General features: G+C 38.0%; 1 long non-coding RNA gene across 1 annotated transcript in view; it reads right to left on the reverse strand.

Annotated features, from left to right (window-relative positions):
* Nucleotides 1–9,076: 9,076 nt before the first annotated feature.
* Nucleotides 9,077–18,638, reverse strand: part of LOC122798212 — an 848,568-nt gene continuing 839,006 nt past the window's right edge. Inside the window, exon 3 of the long non-coding RNA XR_006364231.1 lies at nucleotides 9,077–9,148. This is a non-coding gene — a long non-coding RNA (uncharacterized LOC122798212). The remainder of the gene's footprint in view (nucleotides 9,149–18,638) is intronic.

The following is an 18,638-nucleotide window of genomic DNA, read 5'->3' on the forward strand; positions in this document are numbered from 1 at the left end:
CTTAGACAACCATTTGGAAATAGTCTGTATTGACACAGATTGTTTCTTTTTACTTTTATAAGAAAACAGCAGATCTGAAATATTTAGTTCTGTCAAGATAGTACCAGAGTTGTCAGTGGACATCCAAGGTATGGAATATCCTTTCACCCTCATTTTTCAGATAAGTAAAGAAAATGGGGAATTGATAGTTTGCCTTAAAGTAAACTTGGATAAAACTTTAGGCATAAAAGATTAGTTCTCAAAGAAACCCTGATTCCGTGGAAGATGACATAGGGATGACTCACCATAAGAACTTGCAACTCAAATACCCTTCTTACAGAGGTCAGAGCAATTAATAAAACTGTTTTCCAGGTTAAGAATCTCAAGTCAAACAGATTAACAAGTGTTAGCTTACCTAAAATAAAATTAAGATTCAAAGAAGGGGCCACTGGCTTTCTTGGAGGCCTCAAGTAAAATCTCTTTCAAAAACAACTTGACATGAAAAATCCTTCAGTAAGTATGACCCATGGGAAAACATGCTGAAATGGCCAATACATGAACTATGATGGAGGAGTAAGAAAGGCTACAGGAAAGTAACTCACACAAATACTGTAAAACCAGAGAACAACTAGCCCTGAATGGGTCATCTAAATATGGAAAAAAGAAAATGGATACCCTGTAGTCAACAATGAACTATAACTGGAGCTAGCCACTTAGTGATCATTCTCGGTGCAGTGGGTAGTCCAAAGGTAAAGCAGAGAATTGATAAAGTGATCCAGACACACAAACCTTAAAAAACGCCTGAAGTCTGGATGAAAACAAATGAGATAAGCACCTTTTAAATGTTGGCATACCGGGAAACTTGAATGAGAAAGAGGAGTTAACAGATTGTGAAGTGACATAATTTTGACATTAGTCACAGGTCTAAGAAAAAAAGATCTAGAACTGGCCTCCAACCATCATCTTTCTCTGAAACTAAAAATACTCTTGAATAAAAATGTTTTCTAACTGGGGAAGGAGGAACTGGTTCTATCACAACCTGGAAAAGCATGCAATGATGAACAGGTGTAAATAAGAGTGTCTGGTCTGGTGGATAAGGAATAACCTACTAGCAAGGAGAAATATCCCCTCATTGCTTTCTATAACCTTAATAAATGATCGTCAGAACCCATTTGTCTGAAACTATCTGCTGCCAAACAGAAAAATGGAAAGTCAGACTTTCTGGGAGAAAAAAGGGACAGCTAGGGTGGGGGTGGGGGGGGCAAAGTCCCTTAAATAGTCAAATTGACTAAGTGGACTGTTCTTGGGTTTGGTGGTTCCTAAATTCTTTTAGTAACACCCCTGCCATTATGCCAAAATTGCATGAAGGGTTAGATCATCCCTTAGAAAATTAGAAAAAGGATGGCAGAAAATCAATGATGATCCACAAGGAAGCAGAATGTAAGAAAATACCACTGTTGTTAGTAGGTCCTGATGCAGAGAAAGCATTGTACAGAGTAAGCTGGGATTTCCTAAGCAGGGCAATGGAAGCATTTGCATTCACTAATAAAAGGTTGATTTGGAGGATACATGAGGGACCAGAGGCAAAAATTAAAGTGGTTGCTCCTCTTTAAGTTCTGTTTGAGGAGAGGAACCAGACAGGTGTGTTCTCCTTCCCCTTTGTTATTTGCATTATATTTAGAACCACTGGCAAGGAAAATAAGGGACTCAGAAATTCAAGGATATAACTGGTATGATAGTCAAGAAAAATTGGCTTTATTTGCAGATATTATTTTATACCTGACAAAACCAGAAAAGGGTATTTCAGTGTAGCAAAATATTCTACGATCATTTCAAGTCTTTTCAGTGTACAAAATTAATGAAGATAAAACAAAGGTGAAAGTTGTAAATTATACACCCACATACAGATTGGTTCAGTGATATCCATATTTATAGGGACATGGTAAAATGAAGTCCTTAGGATATGGATTAAAAAGCATTCTGTTTTAGCAGCTAAGGATATGTGGGAAGAGACTAAACAAAAGAAAATACAAAAATTGAGAAACTGGAAGCTCTGTTACATGGATATGGATAGCAAGATACAAGCAGTGAAAATGTTTTAGTCCCCTTAGTTTTATACACAGATCAGGCATATTTTTATCAACTAGAGCAGAAGTTGTGGATATCAATTAATAAAAGTTTGAGTGAGGCCCTGCTTTGGGTGTAGGCAAACCCTGGGAGCTACAGACAGATATACCTGTGAGACTAAGCAAGTGGTTTATCAGACTCAATGTGTCACTTGTGATTGCTTTTATACATGGAAGACTGTTCACACTTTGAAAGTAAGAGCATCAGAACATGTTAGAGTCATAAAAAATAAGAATGTGAATAGTGCTTTTTCCAAACACCCCTTTCAAAGGTTTTCTTTTCGCTGTTTTAGAACATATTAAGATGGATATGTGGGACAAGGATGTTAATACCTTGCTTGAGAAAAAAAAAACTGTTTTGCAAGATTAGTATGAAAGCTTTTGTGATGTCCCCTTTCTGGGCCAGTAATCAAGGAGCCTGAACCGTCACCACTGACACTGGAGAGGGACATTTACTTGGAATAAAAATAGATACTTTACTGAGAACGAAAACACTAACTCAAGAATACAGAAGTCTTCCGGGATGACCAGTACTCCACTTTATTATAATAAAACAATAAAACAATAAAACTAGCAAGTCCAAATGAAATGAAGCGCTTTTCATTTAGCACAATGGCTAAACTTCTTCAGATTTAAAACCATAGTTAAAAATGCACTTTTTTGTATATCTACATATCAGGCTTAATTAGACTTAAACATGTGACCAAATCCAATTAGTTTTTTAAAAACATACAGCTATGTAGTACTCAGCTAAAGATACAAAAACACATAAAGGTAGTGTATTTATATATATATGTAAAAATATATGATAAATGTATAAGATATATGAAAAAGAATATATTGTATGGAAGTAGATTATTTAAATAAATAAGTTGTGCATGTACCAATAGTAAACATGAAATTGAACTACGATTTTGTAAAAGTGTAAACTCTACTACTTGTCAATTTTAATAACCCTAATAACATTAACTATTGGGGTTACCTGGGTAACGATACCATCAATAAGAATATCTATTTTTATACACAGTTCCTGGACGACATCTTCATGCTATTTAAAGGTGACACTCAAAAAGCCTGTGATATGGTCAATTACTTCAACAACACAACTAGTTTCCTGAAATTTACAAGTTCATTCAATTAGGACAAAATTAATTATTTGTACATCGAATTAAGGAAGGACAGTGGCAAATGGAGATATACATCTTGTATATATAGGAAAGAGACTTATTGTAATACCTTCCTGCACTTTTCCAGCTCAACCCTCTCCATCAAAAGCAATCTGTCCTTAAAGGTCAACTGTTGTGAGCTGCGAGAATGATACGTGAGAAAAGTCGATTTTTAGAAGAATGTGTAATGTTGCGACAAATGTTCGCACATAGAGGGTACCCTGAAGCCTTTTTGACTGAGGTAATTACTGACGTTCAGTTAAAATGTAACCTAGATTTGTTTACAACTATTTTGCACCATGACGACAGATCTGACTACAGTGACAGTTCATTAGTACTTTCATCAACACTGGAAATGAACTTGAATAAGTCAGATAGTACTGACTTTAACAACAGTAAATATCAATTTACTCTATAAGCTTTACAACGATTTACACAATAGACAAACGAAGTGAGGAAAATCTTACTAAAAAATTGGGCCTTATTGAAAACAGACAAGCCATTATCACAGAAACTTGGACCTTCACCTTTGATCACTTACAGAAAAGGAAGAAACTTAAAGAACTTAATTGAATGTAGGACGACATGGAATGTATAAATGTGAATCCTGTAACCAATGTAAATTTATGGAGACTGGGCAATGTTTCAAAACGGGATCTAAAATTGAACACCAAACACAGATTTAATTGTAATTCTAAGTCAGTGATATATGTGGCCCAATGTCAAATCTGCCCAGCCTTTTACATTGGCAAGACGGACCATAGACTGAGGGAATATGTGTATGAATACATTTACAACATTAGTAAAAAGAAAGAGAACACCTTAGCATGTCATTGTACTGAATGCCCATTGCATAAATTTAAATTTCAAGCCACTGACCATGTTTCCACAGACATTTGAGGTGGCCCTACCTCACTTCTGTTAGAGTAACTTGGATTAATGTGGCAGCTGAGAGTAAATTCTGCATATTCTCCAGGACTGAATGAAGTGTGTTCTCTGGCATGTGTTTTAAAACTGAAAAGTTTGGAGAGGTGAAATTTGTATGTGAAACATCATGTGATTAGAACCCCAATAGTTAATGTTATTAGGGTTATTAAAATTGACTAGTAGAGTTTTCACTTTTACAAAATCGTAGTTCAATTTCATGTTATTACTACTGGTACATACACAACTTATTTATTTAAATAATCTACTTTCATACAATATATTCTTTTTCATATATCTTATACATTTCTCATACATTTTTACATATATATAAATATACTACCTTTATGTGTTTTTGTATCTTTAGTTGAGTACTACATAGCTGTATGTTTTAAAAAACTAATTGGAGTTGGTCACATGTTTAATTAAGTCTAATTGCGCCTGATACATAGATATACAAAAAAGTGCATTTTAACTATGGTTTTAAATCTGAAGAAGTTTAGCCATTGTGCTAAACGAAAAGTGATTCACTTCATTTGGACTTACTAGTTTTACTGTTTTATCATTCTATTATAATAAAGTGGAGTCTTGGTCATCCCAGAAGACTTCTGTATTCTTGAATAAAAAATAGATACACACAGTATTTCCAGATGCATCTCTCTGCATCAAGCGCAATTTCCCTTAAGAGTACACAGGGAACATACTCAGTCCGGGGTCTGGGTTTCTCTCTCTCCAGGTCTGCAGTAAGACTCCCCCACTGGCACAGCTGTACAGTTGAGTCCTCAGTCAAGTGTCCAAGCCAAGTCCTCAAGCACCCTCTCTGTGGAACCAGTGCTTCGTGTCCCTGCGCCAAGCAGCTAACACACACTCCCTGAGATTTGATTTTCACATGCACACACACCTGGGAAAGACTGACACAGACTTACAAGCTATGCCCCTTCCGCCTAGACTATAAGGTAGTTACTGCCACCAGACACTCCAAAGCCAGCTACTCAAAGGCTCTTACAAGGGTACCCAATTATACTGAGTTAAATTAATATTAATACCAATGGTAGTGTTTGATCAGTGCAGTAAGGCTTTCTGGAGTGGCCACAGAGTCACCAAATAGATATAAGTACTCTCAAAGGTTAAAATATTCTCTAAACAACTAGCCACAATGAAAAGTTTAAATATATTTATTAGTAAATAATAAAAGAACATGAACATACTAAATATTTATTTACAATAACCACCAGAGTTTTAGTCACAGGAAATATTAAAATAACATAGACAAATAGATTCACACAGATACAGAAAAACAGTACTTAACTAATCTCACTAAATTTTCCTAACTGATCTAAAGAATTACTATTCCCTGTTTCACTTACTAGAGCAAAGCAAGATGAAGTAGGTGAGGGGTCCTTCTTTGTCAGGTTCCAGAAAAAGACTGCTCTGAGACTCCTCTCTCATTTGCTATTAAAAAATCATTTTTGTCCAAGATTACAGAATGACATCACATACACCTGATCCCCATGCTACCCCATTGATATAAACTGAACCAGAATTTAGCACATATGTGTTACCATACACACAGACGGAGCTTTGCTAAGATGTGTTATAGCATTTAGAAGCTATAAAACCATAAAACACTTCCACTCTTCCTACAGGAGCTAATAAACCATTCTCTGGCACAGACATTTAGTCTCTCTGTCTGCAATCAGAACTGTAAGATACAATCTTTATGGCCTAAACCAGGTAATTTAATTTCAGGATATTTTTCTAAAAATTAACTGGGGCTGAGCTTAACCTCCTCTCTTCCAGTATCATCTGTTAAAACATAAACATTTAATCAGTTACAATAAAGTCAGGACCTACTGTTGGTACATTTTTAACACAAGCAGCTTACAAATACATTTTACAATACAAGCACCTGTACAAATCAGTTTGATATGCAAATGACATATAACTATTTACAAAATTCCAGCTAGCTATACTGATATATGTTACACATCCACTGCCCTACTTCTCCTGGCATAGCTGGCAATACCTCACATTGTCACAGCTTTTGAATGCTCAGGTTTGAATGGTGCTTCTAACAATGTTTTTTTTAAGAACAAATCTCTTGTTTACTGATTTGCAATCAGTCATTTTAAGTTGTGCTATCCAACAGAATTTTAGGTATTGTTGGCACATAATGTTGCGCTAAACATGCATCTTATTCTGAAGAATTTCTGTACAGTTGAACAAAAGCACTTACTGTCTTTAAATAAAATGGTTAAGTTTTTCTGGCTAAAATTCTGTTATCTTTTTTTTCTGCTGAAGCTAACACACTGTTCTTAAGAGATGCTAGCTTATAATAAAGTACTGTGCTGGATTTCTCATCTGTTCACTGTTTAGCACAAACATTATGATATAGACATTATATTTTTAAGTGTCTAATTAAAGTGTTTTGTCATGCTTACATGACTTAGCTTTTACACAACGTTATGTGCTGCAGCAGGAAGCACCGATTAGGATATTCATTGTAATGGCACTTTTTTTTTTAATTCACAAAGAAAATAAAGGCAAAAGTCTTTCGAAATTTGTTTTTGTTACATTGATGGTACTAAGGAGTAAGGGCAACCTTTCACTTCAATGACATCAACTTGGAAAAAATGTAGGGTGCCCATAGACTGTAATGAATAATTTATTTATTATTTATATTTGTTTACCGGGAAATTCCAACTGGACGCAGGTCCTTTTTCAGCAGATGCCCGGGAAGAAAAGCTCCACATTATGTACGTGATAAATAGAGATACAAATTTGCAGCAATAGTAAACAACATTACAGGTTGTTGGCTTTGATACAATAACAAGATATTGATTATCCACAGTAAATGTTACAAGTTAAGATAAGTTGTCAGACAAGATTTTAAAGTATGTAAAGACAACTAGCTAATTCTGACTGTGGTTAGTAGTGGCAGTAGTATAGCTGGGTTAAGAGTCTAGGTTGGGGGAGGGTAAGGGTGGGGGTGTTAGTCTGGATTAGAACAAGGACAAAGCCAGTGCAAATTTAAGTGGAATTTGAACGCAGTCTTGAAAAGGCTGCTGGAAGGTAGAGTAGTTATAGAAGATTTTTCCAAAGTTTAGATATGGTACATGAATGGCTGTGCATGTGCAGACAGACGCCCATTACAGTCTATGGAGCCTTGCCTGACATGTCATCACTGGGGAAAATGCTAAATTTATTTGGGCCATGGCTTCAAAAAAGTCTGTAAAGCTTTTATTGAAACAACAACCTAAATGCATACTGGTAGATTCTGTCAAAATGTACCTTGGCACTTAACTTATCAGATACAGTATCTTAGTGTAACAAAACTCTAAGCAGTTACTAGCCAACAAGAGTTTTGGTAAACACTACAATACTGTAAAACTACAAAAACTACCACCACTATAAAAGGCTCACTTACTGTGTCCAAAGTAAAAATTCCAGCAACAAACGAATAGGAAGACACAGAGACAGCTGATATATCCAGTTCAAAACTTTTACTGCAGTGCAACAAACACAAGCACTTTCATCAAACAGGCATCATCAGGTGTATTACAAAAGCACTAACAAACACACCCCTATTTATACATCAAATGTCACATGATACAAATTCAAATTTAAAACCACAGGTTTAAAGACACAACACATATAAAAAAACATATAAACTTAATTTAAAAACATACATAAATAATACATACTAAAACTATACTTTAATACTTATAACTACCTTCTTAGGGGGTCTCTTCTTTAATTTAGGTACTAATGAACTGATTCATTAAGCCCATGTCCTATATCAGCCCTAAACCTCACTATCCATGAGGATTCCAAATCTTCAGTCTTAGCACGTATATCACCCTGCTTGTGTTTATTGCACTATAATACTGTAAATAAGGGAGAGTCTACATGCCAGCTTTATTTTACAAGTGCTCAAAGTTAACTGACCTTGGAGTTTTAACGCTACAGTTTTCTACCCTTACTCTTGGCCTTTATGGAATCTGCTTCCCTTTGCACTGTAGTATGGTTACTTTTAGGGTGAATACAGAGTAGCCTCACTTAAATAGTGAACAGTACCTGGGCAGCAGCTACCAGAATGTCATGTACCACACCAGCCTAGAGAGGATCTTGTTGGTGGCATGTGAATGTGTGCAACAGAGAGAGATATATAGACAGTCTGCAGTAGGTACAGGCTTGCACAAATTGGTAGGGTACCCACCAGAGCAGTTTTTTTTAAATGCTCAGGTGAGCAATTCTTAGTCATATAAAATTAGGTGCTGATGTAATTCAGCTTCATCCAAGGTATGTGCGACATGGGACTGCATTAACCACGAGAAGTTCAACTTGCCTCATCTCGGCTAGCACCCAAACATGTTATAACTTCAAAGTGCACAAATTAGACTAATGTCAGTCTGCTAATAAAAGCATAGGGAGAGACTTCTCTCAAATGTTTCTTAAGTTCAGTAGTCTAGCAGCAAATTAAAAAAATGGAGGAAGCTTAAAAAAGGAGAACTACACAAACGATGCAAGAACACAGGTTAAAGATACTTACATTTTTAGGCAATACTTGCTATGTTTTCTGGAAAACTGGCATTGTAGAATACTGGAAAGATTTTCTTATAAAGGAGGTAAGATTAAATGAACACATTTCTTTTCATGTGCATAATTCCTTGAAATTTCAAGCAGCAAGTATATACACGAAGTCAGAACTATTTTTTTCTTTTAAATAGGTCATTTACGTAAACAATATATTTGGAAAGTTATGACATTGAACTGCGCTTCTATTACAGTCCTGAAATACCAAACAGAACTGATGGCTCAGCTGTGTATTATAAAATGTTTGTCTAAGTAAAACCTTGCTAACTGACTTATTTCTGTGAAATGCTTACCTGTAGGAACTGGGTGTGCCAATGGCTTCTGAGGTTCTCTCTATCTGATTTGCATTTTTTCCTCCTAGCAAACAAAATGAAAAACATGCTTTTACATTCATGCTCAAAATTGCCATTATGTGACATAAAATAAAACAAGACTCATAATAGGCTTACAAATGATTTGAAAAAATATTATTACAATGGCTGAAATCTCTCTTGGCTTGGGGCATTCACCAAGGCTTCCTCAATCAAAAAAAAAATAAATAATGACAAACCGGCACAGGTAATCAAGGGCATTGTACTTTATAAGAAATAATTTTATTTTATTTACACTCCCATATACAATATGCTACACCCTAAAGACAGCAGATACAGGCTTCCAGGTAATGTCAGTTCATCCAAGTAAATCAACTGTATTGTACTAACACAGTTCAACCTAAAAGGTAAGATTTAGATCAAAAAATGCTAGGAAACAATGACACTACATAACAAGGTGTTATAAAACTTACCTGGTTATTAACAGCAATTTAAAAAGCTGGAACCCTTTGCACAAATATGAAAAACAGTCAAGTTTCTGAACTACGTACACATGTAAGAAATTAAAAGGAACTTCAATAAACACAAAATGTCTTTCAGAGTCATCTTGCTGCTGTAGAGGAAGCCATTCGTCTACTGTGACACAGTCCTGGATAAGGAGCATAGGCCACTGGAAGTAGAGAGGTGTGGGCTACTGAACCATTAACTTTTGAGCACCTGTATGCATGGTTTCCTTTATTTGGAAAAGCGAGCATTTCTCCTCTGGTGAAGACATGTGGAATTCAGTATCCAAGTTACCCAGAGATGTGACATTTTGACTGTGACACGTACAATGCATACTGCAAAATGCAGTGGGGGTTAAAGCAAGCCTTACTGGTGAAACAATGCATGTCTACACTTAAAAGAAAAGCCTCTGACTGGTTAGGGGTTGTGCTTCATGTGACATCCTTCTCCCTCATTTTGTTTTTTTGCTTTCACCCACGCTCCCTTCACAGCCTCTGCAGACCTTCAAATCTTCCACAATTTTGATTGTAGTTTCAGTATGATCCCGGATATAAAAGTATGCCCTTTTACTGAGTAGGCTCTTCTAACTACACAGAAAGTGAAGTATTATGGTTACCTGTAGTTAAGGGCCAAAAAACATGGGTTCTGGTAAGATGCCCATAGACACTCTCCTTCAACTCTGCAGTTAGGCCAATCAGTTTCAATACCTAGGAGGAGAGATGTGATGTACTGCATCCTCCCATACATTGCATACAATATGTCTATCATGTCCCATTCATTGTTTTTGTGGCACACACTGGTCTCGGTCTCAGTCAGAAGTGACCCTAACCAAGTTTATTTACATGAGAGAACAGCAAGTAGACATCCATGGCACACTATACTGCCAAATGATCCTTTTAGTGATTCAGGCTCAGTCCAGAAGCAAAATTATCAGCTACACAGACACACACCCAGTTTCTGTGATTGTGGCTCTTTTCTCTTCCACAGGGAGCATCCACCCCATAAAACAAAAAAGGAAAAGAGGCTCAAGCAGCCAATAAGAAGTGAAGTGACAGCTCAAGCTATCAATCGGATGGAGGTCAGAGCCCATGATAGGACTGAGCAAAGGGGATGAAATACAATTTAATAGAACTTAATAATAAGTACTTTAGCATTAAGGACAAAATTAAGAAACTATTGAGACAAAAACTTACTCTAGAAGACTGACCTAACTGTCATATGATAGACTGTCTGCAACTCTCTCGATACTGTAGTTTCTTACACAAGGTATACAAAGAAGGGTAACATGCACTATCATAAGTTTAAAGTGCATTTAACAAAACAGCATAATAATAAATAAAGCTTTTAAAAATGACAGAAAGCACAGCAATAAGTAGGTAAAAAAAATAAGCCAGAAGAAATTCACGAACAAAATTAAAAAGGTGGACTTTTAGGTTCCTTTCAAAATTGATTAGGCTGGGGGACTCCCTCACTCACTGGGAGAGGAGGTTCCAGAGGTGGGGCAGATGATGGGAAAATGACTGAGTGTTTAATGCCTTCAAGTACAACCTTACAACTTACAAAAGCTACAGGCAGGAAGGGATGTAAAATCCTAGGAGGACTGTGAGGGACCAAGAATGTCTTCAGATATAAGGGGCCCAGTCTGTGTAGAGCTACATACAAAACAGAGGCTCCGATCTAACTTGAACCATTCACTGCAGTTTATTATAAAGCATTTTTCTTCAATACTAATGGAAAACTTCTTCAGACAACAAAGTACAACAAAGCACTCCTTTTAAAACTAAAAGGGCGGCAACATTAACAATCAACTCATTACCCTAATTACTCAAAGAATCAATCAATTAGAAAACATAAAAATTCCAAATAGAAAATGTTAAACCAAAATTATACTTTTCTTACTAAAGCAGCAATCTTATTAAATCTTATTAAAAATGCTCATATATATATACTACTGTATATAACAATAATGAATAAATAAATAAATAAGTAAACACTTTAAAATGGACATTGTGTTCCTGTGCAAACAAGGCAAAAATTACAAAACAACTGTAACTGCCTAAAAGACTAAGTGTGTCAAAGAAAAGGTGAAGAGAAAGTGTCCACCTAAAACATCTTGACGAATAAAATGCATGTGTGTGTATGTGTATGTTAAATGTACAAGAAACTGTTAGTACGTATAATACATTACGATACACATTTCAACTAACGTAGACGATTAATAAGATAAACAGTATTGTTAAGAACAATTAAAACAGTGTTGATAAAAACGATTTTCTTATAAAAAACAAGTCACCTGAGTAAACTTCTTAACTTAAGGATGCATGCTAAAGAGGTGATTTCATTTAAGCTAGGAAGAGTATATGAATTTAACCTAAGTTGCCAAACCAATTCATGTTTCTCCAGTATCAATTGGTAAGGTCCACCCTTTCCATCTAAAGCTACCTGGTCTATAACTCTGAACAAAAATGAATGAGAGGGGTGCTCACTGCAGTGTCTAGCCAGAGCGTTAGTGGTGCTTTTTTTCTTAATGTGGTAAACATGTTCATAAATCCTATCCTTTAGCTTCCTGTCCATTTTTCCTACGTAAAATGCTGAACACATCTGACAGGAAGCTAAGTACACCACAGATTTTGAATTACAGCAGTACCTACCTTTGACTTTATATTCATACTGGTTTACTGTGAAACTAAACCCTGTAGCAATGTACCTACAATAGTTACACGCTTCACATTTATAAGTTCCTTCGGTCCTAAGAAGCTTCGAACTATTGTTTTCTATAATGTTTTTCAAGTCTCTACCCTTCTTAAAAATAATGACCGGGTAGTCACCTAATTTCTCTATTGCGTCCCTCTCAAAGGTCAATAAAAAACAATTCTTTTTGAAGATGTCCTTAATTAAGTTTGTCTCCAAATAAAAGGGTGTAATGAAACTCCTCTTAAAACTCACAATTTCCTTAACCGTGGAACATTTCTCTGGTGGAGTAATGCTAGTCTTAGTTAGGGCCAAACCATCTGAACTTTCTCCCACGTTCAAATCTGTTACCTCAGTAATACGTTCCCTCTTAGTGAGAATTGGACTAAAAGAACCTGCCAACCTTTTGAAGCGGACTTCACTTACTAGCTTATCAATTTTCTTCCCTGGGTAACCTCGACTCATGAACATATATTTCAACAACGTACATTCATCTTCAAAGGAAGTATTCTCAGTTGTCATCCTGGCAGCTCTTACCAGCTGTCCTTTGAGGACAGACCTTTTCTGATGGAACAGGTGACAACTGGAATAGTGCACCAATGTATTCGAGTACATAGGCTTTCTGTATATTTTAGCCAAGCACCCTTCACCTACAGGATCCCTCTTTAATTCTACATCTAAATAGTTAATGATGTTCACTCCATAGGTGAAGGTGAATTTCAAAAAAGGTGTACTATTGTTCAAAGTTTCCACAAATAGTCGTGCGTCACCCGCACTCCCCTCAAACATGATAAAAATATCATCCAGAAACCTGTTGTAAAGTTTTACCTTCTCGTAAATGTTCTTCTTGAAAATAAACTCACTTTCCCATTGAGCTAGGAACAGGTTGGCGTAGCTCGCCCCACATGACGAACCCATAGCTACACCTACCACTTGTTTGTATATGCTGTCATTAAAACTAACAAAGTTGTTGTTTAAGATAATATCTAGTAACTCCTGGATTAACCTTATCTCATTACTCTCAGTCTCATAAAATAACAATTTCTTGGTAATGTATTCAATTCCTACCTCATGAGGGATAGAAAAGTAAAGATCAACAACATCTATTGTTAAGAAAAAATGTTCTTACGATAAACAAAATTCGATAAACTTTTCAAAAAGGCCCAGGAGTCTTTGCAAATTTGTTCTTCTCTGGATACATACTTTTTTAACAAGTGGTCTACATATTTAGAACATGCATAAGTAATGGACGACCTTGCATTCACTAAAGCTCTCATCGGGGGATCATTGACATTTTTATGGAGCTTAGGTAATACAAACAGGTTTGATATTCCTGGTTTCAAAATCACTAAATAACTGTACACCTCAACACTGATCAAACCTTCAATCAGTAAGTCTCTTGTTGTTGTTGTTGTTGTGTCTTTCTGCTTTTCCCGGTTAGGGGTCGCCACAGCGGAACTCCGGTCCGCTAATGATTGGTAGTTGATGTTTACGTGCGGAGTTACCAGCCCTGATGCACAGCCTTCAACTAAGGTACGCCCATTCACGCATGTCTCCACGCAGAAGACGCTTTCACCGAGAATCGAACTGGACAGCTTCTTACTGTGAGGCGACAATGCTACCGCAGCACCACCATCGCGAGTCAATCAGTAAGTCTCTAAAAAAGAAAAAAATTCTGTTGTGTGCAGTGTTCATTTCATTGAAAAAAGATTTTACATAAATCTCACTGTCCAACACTCCCAGCATTCTAGTCTCATAGTTCATAATCACCAGTCCGCCTTTGTCTGGTTTCAAAATTCGGACTGGTAAAGATTTAACGGTGCTGAGGGCTTCAGCCTCGTTTTTGGTAATGTTCACCATGTCATGTTTCTTAACACCCTTGTGTAAGTTTCTTAAATTGAACTAGCACATATGTTCAAACAAAGAAAAGAAAGGATAAATAGGTGGGTTGTAAGTACTAGCCACCCTTAAAGGACCAACATTGACAACTTTGTCACCAAGTATTAGAGCCAAGTTCAGCTTCTGAATGTAAAGTTTTAAGTCTATCAGAACCCCTGCCAAATTAAAATGGTCAGCAAGTACAAAAGTCAACCCCTTACTGAAAATCTCACACAGTTCAAGGTCGAAGGTAAAAAGTACAGTTTTGTACCTACCATAAATGTAGATGTTCGAGGATCTCCATTGCTGCAGTCCTTAGTCCTTATATATGTATTCCCACATCCCACAATGCCCGAAATACCAAGGCTAGAAACCGGGGTCCGGCGCCCGAGCCTGTACGCGACGTCGTACGTGCCAAATGATGAAATGATACCCGGCGCCATAACCTCAGTCTTTCTTGCCTCAGACGTCAGAATGCAAAAAACACCACCCAAACCCCAATCCTAAAAAGAAAAAGGTGGGAAGGAGGGAGGGAAAATTGGACTGCAGCAATGGAGATCCTCGAACATCTACATTTTAGGTACAAACAAAACTAAACTCTATCTCTGCTGCTCAGTTCCTGCAGTATGGGTAGAATCCAATCCCAGGAAAACCGACGGAAAAAAGGGAGGCTGGCCAACTAAATAGCATTAGGAGCTGCTAACATGCCCTGTAAGATTGCAGTGGCAAACCCAGCCCTAGACTTAAAATAAAGAGGTAAATGATAATGCTTTGTAAAGGTATGTACAGAACTTCAAGTAGCTGCCTCTAGAATGTCTTTAGTAGCTACCCCTCTCAAAAAAGCAGTAGAGGTGGCCGTAGCCCTAGTAGAATGAGGCCTGATCCCAACTGGAACATCCTTTCCATGATGAGAGTAACAAAAAGCAATACAATGGCCAATCCACTTGGAAATAGTTTGTTTCGAGACAGCGTGAAGTCAAACAAATAATTGTTGAGATCTTCTGAACTCTTTGGTTCTGCTCAAATAATACCTTAATTGCCTATGTACATCCAAAGAATGCAAAACTTTTTCCCCTTCATTTTGGGGGTTAGCATAAAAAGTAGGCAAATGTATAGATTGGTTCAATGCCACATTAGAAATCACTTTAGGCAGAAAAGTAGGATTGAAACTCTGTCCTTGTGAAAAATCAGAAAAGGTTCCACTGCCATGAGGGCCTGTAATTCAGATACCCTTCTAGCAAAAGTAACAGCCAATAAAAAAGCAGTCTTCCAAGACAACAACTTCAATTCAGCTGTAGCTGCAGGTTCAAAAGGAGGCAGAGTCAGCTTTTCCAAAACAAAATTAAGATCCCAGGTAGGAGTAGGAGCCCTCCGGGGTCTTATATTCTTTGCCCTCTAAGAAACTGTTTAACCAATGGATGTGAAAATAAAGGAGGGTCACAATCATAGTGAGCAGAAATAGCTGCAGCATGCACTTTTACAGAAGAGAAGGACAAACCCTTGTCCAATAAAATAGTCAAATATTGCAATGTACAACTCAAATTAGGCAATTTGACATCAAAGCCTTTAGCTGAACTCCAAAGAAAAATCTCTTCCATTTATCAGCATAAACTTTTCGAGTACTAGGACGCCTGGCTTCCAAAATAACATCCAAAACTTGTTGAGGGAGCTGAAGGCCCTCCTTCTCTAAAACAGAATGCGCCAGGCTGTCAGGTGTAGGGATTGCACCCTGACATTGAGAAAATGATTGTTTTCCTGAGACAATAAGTGAGGAATCTGTGGTAATGGCCAAGGTGTTCCATGAATTAGGCTCCTCAACAGAGGGTACCAATGCTGGGCCAATCCGGTGCTATAAGGATCATGCAAGGTTTGTCCCTCCTGACTTTCAACAGCACCTTTGGAAGAAGAGGCAAAGGAGGAAAAAAGGTTGCTCCAACTGAAGGATAGTGCATCTATTTTCCAGGCTTTTGGATGAAACAGCCTTGTGCAAAACAGTGGCAGTTGGAAATTCAGAAGAGAAGCGAACAGATCTATGTCTGGAGTTCCCCAAGCCATGGTCAACTGAAGAAATACCTGAGGGTCCAATTTCCATTCGTGAGGATCCACAATCTGTCTGCTCAGAACATCTGCTAAAGAATTTTGTGCTCCTGGCAGAAACTGTAAGAGTGATGTGCAGATTCAAAGCAGTTTCCCATAACAGCATTGCTTGTCTGCAAAGAGGGTAAGAATGAGTTCCCCCCTGCTTGTTGATGTACCACATGACAGTTGTGTTGTCTGTTCGAATCAACACCAGTCCTGGTTGAAGTAGGCTCTTGAATCCTTCCAAAGCAAATTGAACTGCCAGCATCTCTTTCATGTTGATATGCAAGTGAAGTAGCTCTGGGGGCCAAAGGTCTTGAATCCATTTTCCTCTGAAATGAGCTCCCCAGGCTGACTCCGAGGCATCTGTCGTCAATATCTGACTTGCCTCTGGTTGGGTCACAGAGAGCCCCTTGTTTAGGTGACATTCCTGAGCCCACCACAGAAATTCTTTCTGAATGCAAGGTAGAATCCGAATGACAGTGTCCAAATCGTGGCTGTGTTGAGTCCAAACGCTTTTGAGATACCATTGTAGCTTCCTCATATGCAGTTTGGCATTGGGAAGTACTAGAATGCAAGATGCCATGAACCCCAAGGCTTGAAGGACTGTCCTTGCAGTCAGCCTGGACATTACTGATAGCTGTTGGAAGTATAGGTGAAGATTTCTTTGTTTGTCCGGGGTAAGAAATGCCATCTGAGCAGCTGTATTCAGTCTTACACCCAAAAAACACTCTTATGAGGGTACTAGACTGGACTTTATTTCGTTCACAGAATACCTCTAGGCATCTTAAAACTGTCATTACATACTGCAGATGTTGAAGAAGTTCGTGCTTGCCTTGAGCCAGAATCAAACAGTCGTCCAGATAAGGATAAATTCGAATTCCTGTTAGTCTGAGAAAAGCTATTACTGGAGCCAGGACTTTTGTGAATACCCTTAGACAAGCCAAAGGGCAATGCAGAGAACTGATAATGCAAATTCCCATTCCGAAATCTCAGGAATTTTCTGCAACTGGGCCTGATAGGAATGTGAAGATAGGCCTCTTTGAGATCCAGAGTCACCATCCAGTGATCTTTGCCCAGCATAGGTAACAGCTGTTGCAGTGTTAACATCTTGAATTTTGGAATTTCCAGAAAGGTGTTTAGAATGGACAAATCCAGAATTGGTCTCCAAGTATTTCCTTTCTTTGGCACTAAGAAAAGACGGAATAAAACCCTGTGCCTCTTTCTGCAGAAGGTACTTCCTGTATTGCTCCCAACTGAAGCAGAGAAGAAATTTGTGCCTGTGCTTCCAGTCTTTGCTGATGAGGCACATCCGGCATACCTTTGAAAGGAGGGAATGTGAAAATAAAATTTGTAGCCTCGATTTATTATGTCCAATACCCATTTGTCTTGGGTAACCAAATGCCAATTCCTTTTGAAAAGTCCCAGTTTTCCTCCTAGAGAAGCTGCCAGCAAGGCAGAGTCCGGCAGCTGAAGACACAGGTCATTGGGTCTGTTTCCGAAAGGACTGACCCCTGCCCTCCCCAGCAGAAGGGGTAGAAGAACTCAAAGACCTAGAAGTAACAGGGCCCTGAGAGGAAGCCCTACCTCTGCCTCGCCTCGACCTGCCCCTAGATTGATAATCCGAAGAGGGGAAAGACCATCCCTTAGCAGACAAATTCCTACTGAACTTAGGGGGCTGAACCTGTAAAAAGTCCTTAACTGTCTGCATAGACTTAGCTTTTTCCTCCATTTTTTTCAAAACTGATTCTACTGGAGGGCCAAAAAGAACATCAGATTGCAGAGAAGCATCCATAATTCGAGCCTTAACATGCTCTGACAAGGTCTGATCTTTAAGCCAGGCATGCCTGCGCACAACTGAACTAGTAGCAGCCACCCTGGAAGAAGCCTGTAAAGCATCAAAACCACACTGCAAAGAATGCTTACCAACTTGGTCTGAAGCATGCACCAAATCCTGAAGCTCCTTACATTCAGTACCTTCAGCTAAAGCATCTACTTTACATTTCAATTGGCCCAGCAAATAATTTTGATACCTGAGCATATGAAACTGACAATTTAAAGCTCTCATAGCCAAAGTAGAAGAGGTATACAATTTTTTACCCCACCTATCCAGGGCCCTAGCATCCTTGTCCAGAGGAACTGGATTCCTAACCACAGAAGCCCTAACACCTTTGGGGCCTTGAGTAATAGTTTCCGGATCAGCCCTAGGACTCATATAAGTACTTGTGAGCTTCTGGAACCCTGTAGTATCTATCTGGTTTAACCGGGGCAGGAGGCAGAGAATCTGGGTTAAGGGCAGCCTCAGAAAATACATCCTGAACAACATCCAGTACAGGGGAAAAAGGGCCTATGCTGAGGCAAAACAAGAATTCTCTTAGCCTTTA

The sequence above is a fragment of the Protopterus annectens genome, chromosome 3.part1 (assembly GCF_019279795.1).
Source record: "Protopterus annectens isolate FY-2018-M chromosome 3.part1, PAN1.0, whole genome shotgun sequence".
NCBI lineage: Eukaryota > Metazoa > Chordata > Ceratodontiformes > Protopteridae > Protopterus > Protopterus annectens.